The following is a 10084-nucleotide window of genomic DNA, read 5'->3' as shown; positions in this document are numbered from 1 at the left end:
GAAATAATAGTGTCACATTCACACCATAAATCGATTTTCTTTTATTTAACACACAGCACTTTTTTCACACATCCAACTCTATCTGTCATGCGTTAGTAGTATAACATTATCTTTAGAGTGCATAGTTTGCTCATGATTAAACACAGGTAATCGTTACATGGACTAGTCCAGCATCATTGTTAACATTGTTAACCTTCTGCCTGATGAGAAAGCAGAAACAACGACTCTGGCCACTGAAACAGAAATATTGTTCCAAGCAGCTTATCTTGTATTATCTTGAAGATTTGGTGACTCGTTGAGACTGGCAATTTCAGTATTTTGCATCAGCTGTCGCAAAGACAAATTGCCACTTGCGTCATCGCAATGTTGAGGGACATTAAGATATCAAATGACACAACTCAAACTGAAAACTGTGTGTGTAAGGATTGTGTCCCCAAGTTGCACCCGTAATTCTATCAGTCAGCATCCTCTTTCCTCATAATGAGCGATGTTTGCTCACCTGGTGTGAAGAATGTGTGTAACTCATGTGGCTTTGCTCAATTGCCATCCTGATTGTCAGACTTAATTGCAATTTCCCTTCAGTGCACTCATTCGGCCTGACAATGTGTTCATGCGAGCCTGGTTGTGTTTGTGTTTGGGAGGGGGCCTTTGTTTTTGTTTGCACTAACAAATCCTTCCTGCCCACATAATTTTCAGATGACACGGAAGGTGCAGTACTGGTTGCTAGTCGTGGTTAACTTAAAAAGAGTACTCCACTGGTCTAGCATTGCACTCCTCCAACACTGTCAGGCTCATGGAAGGACAGTTTTGTTTTTTGTTTTTTTTTAAAAAAAAGGATCAAAATCAATGTAGCAGAACCAGAGGTATCATCTTTTTATTCTGTGAATTCTTTTTCCTTGTCGAAACCTGGTGCCTACATTACCCACAATGCAATTCACTGACAGTTCAGTCCAATTTGTCCATGGTTTCTGCAAACAGTGGATGATGTAGGCTCACACCACTTGCCTCAAGCAGAGATTAGCAGCAGGCTACAGATTTCTGGTAACCTCACCTCTTTCTATCTCCAAACCCCCAAATGTTTAGCATCCTCAAACTGATGCTGACTCAAATGACATCACTTGTGGCAATTTATCAGACTTCACACAGGTCCCTCTGAAGTCTGAAAAGGCTTTATACAACTTTTAACACCTACTTTAGTACTTCCAAAAGCCTTTTTTCTTCTAGCTTTTCTCGGGAAACAAACAGGACATCCTTTCCCCCTCAACCTAGCTGCATGCTGTGCAGCATCTGAACTTGTGTGCATCTGTACAAAAAAGCCTTCTTCTTGTTTTGAGCAAGGACTTAATCTTTTTGATTTAACTCAGGGATAAACAGTAAAAACTGATCATGCCCATGCAGAACATTTCATGTCTCTAATCTTGTATTTCACAAAGCTGATACTTATAAAAAATGCATTACCTGAAGACTGACTGGATACTAGTCATACACACCTGCAGTAAGCAGCAACTGCAGAAAAGGAGCAGAATCAAAGAAATACAGGTAGGACGATAGCAGCACACAAGTGGACAAATGTAATGTGCATACATTATATTAGCCTGGTAGTAGATCTGAAGAGCATTGGACAGGCTTCAAGAAATGGCCTATCACACCAGTTCCCTGAGATGGATTCACAACCGGCTCAAAGTGTCCAGCAACGATTGAAAAGGTCACCCATGTCTCCGCTGCACCCCTCAACGTCCTGCACGCCTCAGCTTCTAATCTGAATAGCGTGTGTGTGTGCTGTGTGTAATCTGAATAGTAATAAGGCTGCCTGATAGATTGATGCATAACAGCAAGGAGCATGCAGAGCAGGCAGGCTATTTTGGTGTCAACTCCCTTTATTTTCCAGCTGGCCCTGTTTCATTCCGCCACTTCAGATGTTGTAGACCTGATATAGGGCTTTGAGGCTGGGAAATGACTTTGATCAAAGTTGTATTCTGTCGTTTCAGGGCGCCTGGCGGTGGGATTTGACATTTGATTTTGTACCTGTGCTTGTTTATGGTAAACGGAAAACGTGGTTTCCCTGCATACTCTCTGCTCTGTGTTCTGCTCGAAACCTCTCTGATCACAAAATCCTAAAAAATGAGATCTTTCACATTTCTGCCACCAACCCAATACAACAGAGTTGAATGGAATTTAGATACTTGGGAAATGTAATCAGATGCTTATCGGTTCCCCAATGAATTCCTCCTCTTTTGGTAGAGGCTAGCAACCTCTCTACACCTCCACCCCAAGCTGGCATGTCCTGGACCAATCTCTCCACTAAACACACTGAGACCTTGCATCCAGTCAGTGGAAACAACTAGCCTGGACCAACTGGCATTCCAGAACCTAGTTTACCACCTTTGTTTCCTCCTCTTCACCCTCGTCTTCACCACTCTGTAGCCGGCATGCTTTGTAGCCTCTGGGACAATTACTGAGACTTTGAAGGGGAGCAGTGAGGCCTGGACTGTCCTTTAACAATTACCAGCTGCTGTGAATATTAAGATAATATTAAAATGTCTGCCTCCATCTGCAGTGCTGTCCTGATTGCTATCTTAACCTCTGACTGGAGGGGGGGCGGGGGGGCACAGCAGTCCGGTGTGCTCGGAAACACCAACAAGACTGAGAGGATTCGCACTTTAATTCTTCCGCCTGTGATTCCTGGATAATAGGGAGGATGGATAATATATGCATGGCAGATATTACTGTCTAGGATGTAATGTGTAGTCACACATTTTACATGCATGCGCACACACACACACAACACACACACCCACATTTAATAATCTCTGCCACTGAACAGGACGGTTCGAGAGGGAAGGCAGTAATACAGAGCTATTATATTTGAATCATCATGGATCTCTCTCACGTGCACGCACGCATGCACGCACGCACGCACACACGCACACACGCACACACGCACACACACACACAGTTCTAATCCTCTCTGATAGAAATACCGATGTGTCAAAGCCATGAGGGCAACTCTTAAATCAAGTTGTGGACGTACAGAGGGCAGGAAGGATGGATAGATAGATGGATGGAAGGAAGGACAGAGGGACAGATGGAGGGGTTTGGGGTGGAGGAACAGTTGGAAAGAGGGAGGGAAGTCCGAGTGATTTCTACGCTGTTTAGTGTTACATAAAAAAGCGGGAAAAAAAATTAATGTACAACCTTTCCTCCCCCGATATGACATGACATATTGTTTTGCTCACACTTGAACTTTAAACTGATATTAAAAGTAACCCTCCCACACAGACAATTATACACACACACAAACACACACTCCGAGTTAGATACAGCTGCCTAACTTCCCATTAGGATTCATCTCAGCAGGTGACGAAGATGTGACAACTAGTTTGGATCCACAGTCCTTCAGCGGACAGGAAAACAGCACGACGCTGATTAAAGCAAACATCGAGACGGCACAGAGGTCCACACACAGGCGTACAGATATACACGCAACAATCCGCTTAACTATTGAAATGTAATATTACAATACAGATCTCAGAGGGGGGAAAAAGGCTGTAATTTGTGGCGCCGCTAATAAATCACACAGATATTATGAGAGCAGGGACTGAGACAGAGGAGAGGAGAGAGACTTTTTAATTATGACTTACACATCAAACTCAAAACATGTCTCAGGGGAATCTGCATAATGAGTTCATCCCCATCTTTTGGTCTTGGTGGAGCTGGGGGATCTTGATTTTTTTATGATCACTATTTGCACGATTAAATGAATCAACAAGACAAAGACACAGTACAACAGTCAGTGGAGAAGATAAGCAACCTGAGGAACTTAATAGAAAAGAGCAGGTTATTATTTCACATACCTACTAAAGTTCTACAAATTCTTCCACGGTTGCTCACATATGTATGTCAATGATCATATGTGCTCACAAAGCTAGTTGTATAAAGATAAACAGAAACATAACAGCAGAGACAGTCCAAAGGGATCATTCACTTACATGTGTAAGTACATAAACCTTATTGCTCATTACTGACATCATTAATGACTTTTACATTAAATTGTGCGGCAACTTCCACACAATTTAAAGTGCAATGGTGAAAAAAAGTACTTTTTCTTGAGTAAAAGTAGTAAAATTAAGTAAATTGCATGTATATTTATTACTTGGTGTAGTAATGAGAAGTTTAACCTGTCTAAATGCACCATACTGCTTAAGCCTATCATATGCTTTTTAGGGACACATGCATTTGAGTAGATTGGCCATTTATTATATGTATAGTTTTCAGTTTGCTATGGTATATATTTGTCTTCCTGGCTTTTGGTATTTAAAATGTGTTAATGCTGTTTTTAATGGCTAATTTAACATGTGACTCTTGAAAATTGGCCATTTGGATAGCACTGGCGCATTTACCATTTTGATTAATAATCAATGAGAACTGGTCGAGTACAAACAATAGATGAAAAAATAAAGTTTCTTACTTTCCAATTTACTGTATTTATAGCAGTCCTTGACAATTTAGGTTGTGTGGTGCCAGTATTACTTTTGCACATTAATAAAATGTGTAACCACCACAGTTTTAGGCCATTTTCTTGCTATTTGATTTAAAGTGATTATAATTTGGTATCAATTGTGCTGGTTGTCAGCAGGACCCCTGCATGTTTACCATCATCAAGGACCAGAGCACAAGTTTTAATTTATTGTGTCATCCTTTACACTGTGCAGTTGTGTGTGAGTTAATGTCCTGCTTCTGATAATGTCCAATAAAGTCAAATAAACTAAAGCAATCCACAAAAGCTAATTGTCCAAGACTGACCATGTCCTATGAAAACTTTTCATATTACATCCTGCTAATGTAAGGTCTTTACCACAGTCGTAGTAGCCACCACACACACACACACACACACACCACATCAGACTTCCCCTCTTTTTCTTTCTTTACCCCTAATTCCCTTACACTTCACCCCTCTGCTCTCCCTCCCTCCTCACCCACCATCCCTTTTGTTCTGCGCACTCCTATTTATCACGGTGTGAAGGTTGAAAGAGATATTATTATGGGGTGTCGGGCTGGAGAGAGGAGACAGGGGTAGCCACACGGATCGCGTGGGGAGAACGCAGGGCTAATGACGGGAGGACAGGCTTGGTCAGTGGCCTGTGGTACCTGCTGGATGTGATAGATGGAGAGCGGAGAGGGAGGAGGAGGGGAGGGAGGAGGGCAGGGAGTCCTTTCTCTGCCTGCACATGGATTTTATTTTATTGTTTCTAGGAAATGACTTTGTGGCATTTCTACAATGGAACTATGGGATGGCAAGAAGAGACTGTATTTACAGGGTGGCTGTACCTGACTGCCGACAATGTTTGCTGATGTTCACAGATGCATGTTTGTGTGTGGGTGCAGTGGGAGCTATTCAGTCCAGCTGTAATACAATAATTAAAAAAAAGTTTTAAACCTGTTTAAAGTAACATTTTGTGATTGTTGTTGTGTATCAGTAACTATACATTAAGAATCACAATGAAATACACAATCTTAATTGTTTAAACCCCCCCCCTGCTTTCATGAAACTACAACAGAAAAGACAATTCACCGCCCTGACCCCACACAAGCTTACTTTGCGACTTGCTACATGAAGTGCACGCTACCTCATGCACAACCCTGTCTCCTTCAAGTTTTCTTTATACTGTTTAATTGTTTTCTCCACTGGCGATGGATTACGTTCACACGTTTTTTTAAGTGCATGAAGCACAACGATCAGTAGAGAGGTGGTCATGGTTTTGGTGAAATGTAAATAATCATGTATTGTCCTGTGATTCAAGTCACTGTGGACTTTTTCTGTATTAAACCAAACCATGATTAACATAACCATAGGCATATATACCAACGTAAGCACAGCTATAAGAAAAAAAGTGTTAATAACTATGAGTGGAAACTGCATTGTGAGATTAGATATTGGTGGAAAACAGATGAATACCGATATCGGTCAGTATTAACACGTTCAACAATTTGCGACGTTAATTAACATTTCCTTCCTTCATAACTATTTTATTGTTTTTCTTTACTCAGTGTACTTTAGAAAAGCATTTAAATTGGAGAAGTCTCCATTTTCTGTCCAATAAAGTATTACAAAATGTTTCCATTGTTAATATTTGACCACTCTGCTCTTGCTATAATGACCCAAATGTAATAAAATCAGTTTCCCCCATCTGCTTTGTATGGTCATTTGTTTGGTGCAATTACATGCTTTCTGCATAATACTGTATTTACATAATGCTTCTAATGATAATATTAGGCCACTTTTGCTTGCGCTTTTGTTATTAGCAGCAAAAGAGCTGGAAAAGAGAAATAAATTGCAATAATTATCCATGATGTGTAATAATCATAAATATTTGATCAAAATAAAATCTTCAACCTCGTCTCAGGAATGACAGTGGATGGGTTAATTGTTCAGAAAAGCAGCATTTATTTTCGTTTGTGTTATGAAAAATTAAACACAGCAAAATTCATTAACTTTGCCATTCATTTAATCTCACGTTCTATACTTTGTAAATAAAAAAAAATGTGCCATTACCTCTCCCTCTACTCACACGCACAAGTGCAGCCTTGTCTAGAAACAATCTAACAAAGAAGGCAGATGAATATAAAGGCTGGGTATCACACTATTCATCACTAGATGATTACCGGCTGACAGCAGTAATTGAAAAACACTTATTGGAGTGGTTGGGGAGGAGGGCTGGTTCAGTCCCATCAGACAAAATAACCCTCTGAGGGTAAGAGAAGTCTAAAGGTTATGATAAATGGACATATTTTCAAAGGCAAGCTTCAGGTTTGTCTGTTTTGTTTTTTTTTTTTTGGTCTGTATTATTTCTGAGGAACGCATTACATTGATGACAAATACATCTCCTCTTAAGCAATATACAAATAAGTAAAAAACAGTGAGCCATTTGAACTCTTTAGGCTTTTGTATTATTGCTCTAAACCAGGGGTCGGCAACCTTTACCACTCAAAGAGCCATTTGGACCCGTTTCCCACAGTAAAGAAAACACTGGGAGCCACAAAACCCTTTTGACGTGTCAAATAAAATAATGCTGCATATAATGTTTTTTTTGCCTTTATACTATGTACAAACAAACGATAATGTGCTGCATTTATGAAATAGCTGAACGACTGCAGAGAAAACAAAATGACATTTCTGCGTGCAACAATAACATTTTGAAGTCCGACAAAAAGACGTTGGGTTGAAGGTACTTTCAAGTAAAATTCTCAATGTCTATTGGAGTCCTTCTTGAATTTATGAAAAAAACACCAAACTTAAATTCTCCACCGGCAGCAAGGTAAAATTACCGTCCACTCTCTGCGTGCTGTCAGTCTTTTACTGATGCGTGCAGTCAGCTGTCAACCTGAATAATAACTGATAGTATAATATACTATTTCACTGAACAATGAAAAAATATGAATATATGCTCAATAATAGGCAATTAAAATATGAATCAAACGTGGTTAATGTGATTTCTGCTCCTGAACCTCGGCGCAGAGCGTCTGCACATCAGCGCTGTGCGCCGTCACCTGCATCTTTACGCAGGATTGTAAACTGTCATCTGTGAGCGCGAGCGATTTGTTTCAAAACGAACGAACTAAAATAAAATACTTTTTAGTTAAATGCTCATTAATTATTTTCGGGAGCCGCATCAGAGGGATGAAAGAGCCACTTGCGGCTCCGGAGCCGCGAGTTGCCGACCCCTGCTCTAAAGAAAACTTCTATGATTCAACATATTCTCCAAACCTTATTTTGTATTTTGTATATCCAACATAAAAATAAAGTCATTTAACACAGTGAGATCAGAACAGACTCACCACAGAACCACTTGACTTTCCATTTTGAAATTGAAGTCAGAGTTGCAGTCCACTGGAAATAAAAAAAAACAAAACAAAAACAAACAAAATTCTACCATTAGAAGCAATGATCAGGGACTGACAGGACACATTATGTATATATATTACCACACATACACAGATTTTTTGGTGCTGGCAGTCAGAGAGGAGCACAATTGCGACAGCACATTGGACAACAGGACTGATATGGGATTTGCAAAACTGGGCCATCTCTTGGATTCTAATTATTTATTATTTCATTTTATTTTAATTTCACTGGTTGCTTGACTTTATAAGACATTGCTTGCTGACTTGCCACATTGCTGTAGGGGTAACTATGTAGGTCTGTCCATCCATCACTTAGGTTCAGACTGAAAAAAATTTGAAAAAATATTGAATTGCCAAGAAATTTTGTGCAGGAACTCACGGTCCCAAGAAGATGACCTCTACTACTTTCCCCCTTTTTACTGCCATGAGGTTAAGCTTTTTGTGTTTATGTAAAATGTGTCAACTATTGCATTATCATGAAATTTCATTGATGTTGTCCACAGAATGACCTGTGATGGCTCTGTGACTCCTCTGACTTTTCATGTAAATTTAAATACTCTGGTTCATAACTAAGTACCTGCAAAACCAATGACATTCCCCTCATCCTCAGCTGTTTGTGTGTAGTGTCAAGTTTAGCATGCTAACTTGCTAACCTAGCTTTCACCTGCTAAACATCAGCATGTTCACATAGTCATTGTGTACATGTTAGGATGCTAACTTTAGCATTTAGCGTCAAACACTGCTGTGCCCTAGTACACCTCGCTGAGCCGTCATCAGCCCCATTTCCATTCAGAAAAACCTACCAGAGGCTGGGAATTAGAATGTTTAAACTCCAGTGTGTTAAACACGGTGGGATTTAATCTCCCACTCCCTCTCCCATCTCTAGAAAGGAACGGACTCAGTCCATCTTGGTCTCAGTCCAACATTGTACACAAATCATAACAATATTCAGTCTAGTAGTTATAATGCACGACTCCAGCTTTACTGAGAATGTTTTTGTTGACGGTGATATTTTAAATCCAACTTTTTTTTTCTTTTTACATTGGTAATGTTCCTGGTAATTTCTGCATGGTCTTTAATACCATTAACTTTTAGCAGCCAAGAGTTATGTCCCCCATTCTCTGGAAATCTTTCACTTTTTAATGTAGAATGCCATTTAAGACTTTTTATGCACAGTGTGTCTTTTTATCTGTAATGTTGGTATTGCACCCTCTTTCTCTAACTCCCTCTCTCTCTTTTTTTCCCTCCCCCTGTAATATTTCACGGCCTCCTCTCCTTACAGTAGCTCCTGTGCCAACATATCTATCAGGATGCTGTTACTTAAGATGCCATCCATCTCTCTGACCCAGCTCTCCCTGATATTCAACACGGCCAATACTTAACACTGCTTTTTAACCAACTAAGACATCATCATTACTTTGAGGGATAGGGTCTCTCTGAGTGGAGTTGTCCTCCTATTTCATCCCTCCTTCACACATTCTTTCGTCCTCTCCCCAACTCTCTCATCCTCTGTACCTCGTCATTCTCATCTCTTTTATCTCTCTTGAGAGGCTTCCATCACTTCATGTCCCGTCCTCTGCAATGTCTTGTCCTGTGTAATGAGGGTCTTGTACCATTACATGCCTGCAGTGTCCTGTCCCGTCCATATCTGTGTCTTGTTCCACATAATGTGTGCCCTTCATCATTAGGAAGCTATTGTCTTGTCATGCTACATCTTGCACGTGCATGCACTTACCAGCGAAGCACTTGATAGTCACGTTATACACACTTGGAGTAAACTGCCACTGTCGTAGATAGCCAACAGCTAACGTTTACATGCAGCCCAACAGAAAAGAGCACCAAATGGCTACATTTCTTGTGCCATTAATCACTCAGCCCAACATTGTCCATTCTCAGATTCTCAGAAAATAATTTGACATAACATTATCTGAAAATGTCACAGACCCATTAATACTGGAAAGATAAAGTGTTTATGGATCTGTGTGTCAGAAGTCTGACAAAGATGTATTTATTAAAGTTTGTACAGTTGAAAGTATTTATACAATGTACTTTGTACTCTTGGTATTCGACTGCTTTGTATCCTGAACATTAATATAATTTAGTCCATTGCATGTGATTGGTTGGTAGAGGGGGTGTGTTGAGACATTCAACAGTTTAATTCTGTGAAAATGTGTGCATAACA

This window comes from Chelmon rostratus, chromosome 12 (assembly GCF_017976325.1).
Source record: "Chelmon rostratus isolate fCheRos1 chromosome 12, fCheRos1.pri, whole genome shotgun sequence".
Classification (NCBI taxonomy): Eukaryota; Metazoa; Chordata; class Actinopteri; order Chaetodontiformes; family Chaetodontidae; genus Chelmon; species Chelmon rostratus.
This window is presented reverse-complemented; position numbering follows the sequence as displayed.